This window comes from Chlamydotis macqueenii, chromosome Z (assembly GCF_036417535.1).
Source record: "Chlamydotis macqueenii isolate bChlMac1 chromosome Z, bChlMac1.mat, whole genome shotgun sequence".
Taxonomy (NCBI): Eukaryota; Metazoa; Chordata; class Aves; order Otidiformes; family Otididae; genus Chlamydotis; species Chlamydotis macqueenii.
The window spans coordinates 55,600,357-55,606,356 of NC_141593.1; positions in this window are offsets into that span (position 1 = coordinate 55,600,357).

Below are 6,000 nucleotides of genomic sequence, written 5' to 3' on the forward strand. Positions count from 1 at the left end.
AACTACTACTGTTGCAATAAAAACAAATAAGAAAGAATCAGCTGCTACAGCAACTACAGACCACTTGAGAAAGAGCATCGGTGTATCTCTTGTACTTGTTATCTTGAGCTAGATAAGAAGTTAGACAATATCTCCTTTGTTTAGCCCTGTGTTTTAAAGATTGCATAGGCAATATTCTTAGCAGAATATTTTCTTAGCTCTTTACAACTTAGTATTGCTAAATTTGACTCTGCAACTTTAATGCCAACCAATCTCATGTGCAAGTATTGCAAAATTATTTATTTAACATTCCTCGATTCTGCTCACTTACATTGTCCTTGGAAGTTTATCCCAGTTTGTCAACTTGAATGAGATCACCAGACATAGCCAGAGACTCTATATCCTCTCCTGAATGTTTATTTTGGGCTGGATATTGTAAATGTTCAGCATTTTGTTCTCAGCAGAGTACAAAAAGGTTCCCAAATTATTTGAATTATTGCTTGTGATGTAGTGGGCTGTGTAGTATCTGTAACTTTAAAATCATAGAATGGTTATGGTTGGAAGGGACCTTCAAGGGTCATCTAGTCCAACCCCCTGCAAGCAGCAGGGACATCCCTGACTAGATCAGGTTGCTCAGAGCCTCATCCAGCCTGGCCTTGAACGTTTCCAGGGATGGGGCTTCCACCACCTCTCTGGGAAACCTGTTCCAGTGCTCTACAACCCTCAATGTAAAAAATTTTTTCCTAATATCTAATCTAAATCTAACTCCCTCTGTTTTGAAACCATTACCCCTAGTCCTATCACAACAGGCCCTACTGAACAGCCTCTCCCCATCTTTCCTGTAGGCCCCCCTTGAGGTACTGGAAGACTGCTATAAGGTCTCCCTGGAGCCTCCTCTTCTCCAGGCTGAACAGCCCCAGCTCTCTCAGCCTGTCCTCATAGCAGAGGTGCTCCAGCCCTCTGATCATCTCCATGGCCCTCCTCTGGACCCTCTCCAACTGGTCCATGTCCTTCTTATGTTGGGGGCTCCAGAACTGGATGCAGTACTCCAGGTGGGGTCTCACCAGCGCAGAGTAGAGGGGGAGAATCACCTCCCTTGACCTGCTGGCCACACTCCTCTAGATGCAGCCCAGGATGTGGCTGGCCTTCTGGGCCACAAGGGCAGCCATTAAGCCTTTGTTTAAGATGGCCATTAAGCCTTTAAACCATTTTGACATGGTTTTGACATCCAGAGGAGGGCCACAAAAAAATGATAAGAGGGCTGGAGCACCTATGAGGACAGGTGGTGTTAGGTTGATGGTTGGACTTGATGATCTTGGAGGTCTTTTCCAACCTTAAAGATTCTATGATTCTATAATTTTCATTGGAGCTGAAAGCTACCAAGAACTAGCTCATGAACATAGAAAGATGTTAGAAGCATCAAGTGTTTCTTTTCCCCTTTTAAAAAGAGGCTCTTTGACTGTGTAGACAAGACACAGAAACAATAACATATGATTTCACTAGTATTTAACCAATGAAAAAGCACAAATAATTTGTTGTAAAGTTTTGAGTTCCCATTGTTTTCTGTTGCTTAGTGACAGAAATCACCCAATCAGACCGCAGAAAATATAACAGATGATTTATATAATTTGTGTAGTGAAAAAGGCCAATGTTTGTAATGAACTTCTTGAAGCTCAAAAGCATTCACCGCATAACTGTATATCTTTTCAATAAAAGGACATTCAAATATTGTTAGGCTCATCTAACAATCCTTTAGAATAGCGAAGAATAATACTTTTTTACAAATTACTGGATGAGGCATGAAAGTGGTTTCCTGTGAGACAGGCTTGAAGTCTACAGAGATAAATCAGTTTTGTACGTAAAATATATTAATAGCACACAAAATAATAATGGACATTGCAATTTATAACTCTTTCAGACAAATTCTCATCTGAGATAAGAGTAGTGAGGCAGAAAAGTTATGAAAGCAAGAGATACCATGTCAGAAATAGAATTACTGTAGTCTCAGATAGCCACATACCACTTACTCCATGCATCAGGGATCAAGAAGCAATATTATTTGTGAGCTGCAACATGTCAACATTTACAGCAGTTTGCAGAGATAGAATATATGTAAGGCTGCATATTTCTAAAATATGACTCCAACTAAATTATATTTCTCAATGCTTGGCTTCCTTTACCTTTCTTGCTTTCTCCAGGGACTATGTGGAAACAAAGATGAGAAAGGAATAGTATAAGCCTTTTGGAATCACAGGAAAACAGTCTAGGACACAGACTGAACTGAGAGAGCAAACTTGTTCTCAGTTATGGTCCCAATTCAGTGCTAGAGAGAGAAGTAGCTTTCGCAGATTTTCCACCTTTTCACCAAGACCAACATCAGTATGTAATTAGAAGAAACTCACCCTGCTGCCAAATGCAGTGATTGGTTCAGCTGCTGTGTTCAAATAACCACTACTACAATGAAACAAACTCCATGAGTAATCCCAGTGCCAATAGTCTCTAAGGAGAATTCTTGCATTTTCTTCAAATTAATATTTTCAAACCATAAACAGACACCCTGCAAGAGGAAGAGGGCGGGGGGGGCTGTGAGTGAGCTAATCTAGTCATCTTTCTAGTGGCTTCTTCAAAGATCCTGCCAGGTTTAGAATTTAATATATTTACTACCTACAGGGCATAAAACTTCAAGTGCATTCAGTATCTTCCTGTATTTAACCCAGACAGGTAAGTAACACCTAGACAGCCTGCAGGATCTATGCACGTATGTGAGCAGGTACCTACATGTATCTCTGCTCAGGGAAGAATTACTAATATGATTTAGTAGTGAATTCAACTTTCACTACCTATTACGTGACCAGGTGATGCATTTTTCTTTCATCTTGGTTTTGTGCTACTATAATCACCAGTTTCAATAAAGTTAGGTTTTTTTGCATACATATACAAGAAGTACAAGCCAACGTGCAAAGAAGAGCTTCAAGAGTCTTGAAGTGTACTTTTTTTAATTGCATTTGCATTGTAAACAGTCGGTACTGTCCCCATACCTTAATTTCTCACTATTAGATCATTCAATAGAATGTCTGGGACAGAGTCAGAGCTGGTGAGGAAAAGCAAATTAAAAGAAATCAAATGAAAGAAAAAGATAGTTACATATAAGCTCTTAAATCAATAAATTTCTTCAAAAGTAACAAACCAAGTAAAAATGATACAGTATGCATCACTTTTGAACAAAAATACGTCGTAGTGTAGCCCTGCTCAGGACCAAGCTACGGAGTCTCTCTCTCACTCCCCCCCACCTTCTGAGGAAACAGGGAGAGAGAATATAACAAAAAAGGCTCGAGGTCTGAGATAAGGACAGGGAGAGATTCTTAAAGTTACCATTACGGGCAAAACAGACTCAACTTGGGGAAAATTATTCATTTATTATTAAAATCAAAGCAGGGTAATGAGAAAGAGAACAAAGTAACTTCCCCTCACCTGAGCTTAACTTAATTTCAGTTATCCCTACCTCCTTCCCCCGCAAGTTTCACAGCGGGTAAGAGGGAATGGGGGTTATGGTCAGTTTATCACAGGTCACCTTACGCCGCTGCTTCCTCCTCAGGGGGAGAACTCATATTCCTCCCCTGCTCCAGCCTGGGGTCCCTCCCATGGGCTACAGTCCTTTGTTAACTGCTCCAGCATGGGTCATTTTTCCACGGGGTGCAGTCCCTCCAGAACGGCTGCCTCAGCCCCAGCATGGGCCCTCCACAGGCCACAGCCTCCTTCAGGCATCCGCCTGGCCCCGCGTGGGGTCCTCCCCGGGCTGCAGGTGGATCTCTGCTCCTGCGTGGGCCTCCATGGGCTGCAGGGGCACAGCCGGCCTCACCATGGGCTGCACCATGGACTGCAGGGGAATCTCAGCCGGGAGCAGCATTACTGCTCCCCCTCCTTCTTCACTGACCTTGGCGTCTGCAGCTGTTCCTCTCACAAGAAATTCTTCACAACCGGCTCAGGCAGACGCCTCTCACATCTCATCTCCTCTCCACTTCTTGCAGCCGGGCCAGGCTGAGTTGGGCCCAGATGGCTCCCGGTGGGAGGCCAGAGGGTGAGGGCTGCAAGGCCCACAAGGCTCACGCCTCCCCCTCTCTGCCCCTGCTTCAGCTTCTTCACTTCTCCTTTTCTTTTAAATTTTTCTGCTTCTTAAATAAATTATCACAGAGGCGTTACCAGGGAACATTCTGCTGCCAATTAGCTCAGCCCTGGCCAGTGGTGAGCCCACCCTAGCCTGGCCTGAGTCCACTGGACAACGGGGAAACTTGTAGTAGCTTCTTACAGAAGCTACCACCACAGCCCTCCCTCCCTAAACAAAACCACACACAATAAAACAAATAATAATGTTATAGTATGAGAACTGTATAACTGTTCAACAACAGTTTTGTTTTGCAGGGTTGAGAGGGCCTGGACTCTTATGAGGTACAGATCTTTCTCGCTGTTGGACTGGCTTGACAAATTAGCCTGAGGTTTTAAATGCTCTCTTAGCTACCGGAATTCACAGTTCACGGAAAGGCTTAACAGGAATGAGGAAGATAAAAGCCGGGAAGGTCAAAGTGAGTTTCCTAAGCTTGCTATAGGAAATCTGAAGCAGAGGTTTTTGCCTCAAACTTCACTTTTCCAGTCCTACTCCAGCTGGGAAAAAAAAAATATGTTGTGTTTTGAAAACTGATCTGAGCTTTTCTAGAAAAGCTTGTACACATCAGAGTTTGAGCTGCAGTCTTCCCAGTGCACTGCTCCTTTGTTTTCTGGACCATGGGATGAGGAGATCTATTAAATTAGGTTGAGTGGTTGGCCTGACTGAATCCTGCCTAGCACCCACTCATGATAGGCATTGACATATGCCTATCTGCGTTCTGACACAGGTAGTTTGGCACAGGAGAGAACCAGAAATACAAAGTGCCTAGGAACTTCAGTAGTCTAAGTGTAATTTAGGTATTCTCCAGTTTAGGCAGATTGGCAGATAGACAATTTTAATCACCCTTGAAAATCTGCTGTGAACCTTATCTCTCTTTCTAGTATGGTGATGGGATCTTAGTCTGTATTTCTAATACTAGGCCATCTAATCACTCTTAAAACTGCCATGTTTCTAGCCCTAGCATATTTCCCATTATTTTCACTTTGCTACTCCTTCCCACTCTTCCATGTGTGCTTCCTCAATGCTGATCTCTTGATTTTGGATGGGTCTTATTCTCCTGAATACACTGTCCATTTTCACGTCATACAACAAAGATTTACTTTTGTTAATCGGCTTCCAAATTTGGTGCTAGCAATTTCTCCAAATTTGCTGCCTTCTGAATCTTACTAGTTTACTTGATTTATTTTTAATGGGGTTTTTTTTTTCTGTTTCACTTATATAAAATTTGTGTTTATCTTTTCCTTCTTTGATGCTTGCCTTACACTGGGTATCTTTAGGAAACAATTAAATATGTATTAAAATCATAACTAGAAGGAAAGATAAGAGTAAAAAGAAATAAATTAATGCTGTACTGATTCTATTGATGTACTTACTGACAAAATCTTTCTGAAAAACAGATTTCAAATGCAAATATACAGCAGTGATACAGTTAACTGAGTTTGATTTTTTTTTTTTTAAACTGCAAATCTAGCTGACCAGAATGAGGGTGATTTTTCAACATCACTGTGTCTGTATAGTGGCAAGAGCTGCTATTTATTAAAGTACCTCTCAATTTGAAAAATGAGTGAAGTGGAATGTAGATGGAGAGAGTGGTTGATTTATGCTCCGTCAAATGCCCTGTGTTTTGCTATGTCTCTAAGTAAGTATTGCTGAGAAAAGAACCTGGGCTTTTTCTCCATCAGGTTTTAATGGACAGAAGAATTCCAATAAATTTGTAAATGATCATGGAAAATATTGGTGACCACAGAGTAGCCACACCTTCATTGATTTCCAGACTGAAAATAGTAGCAGAATATTTTTTTTTTCTTACATACCACATTACCACAATAAATATCTATACTGAAATGATCCCTAAAACC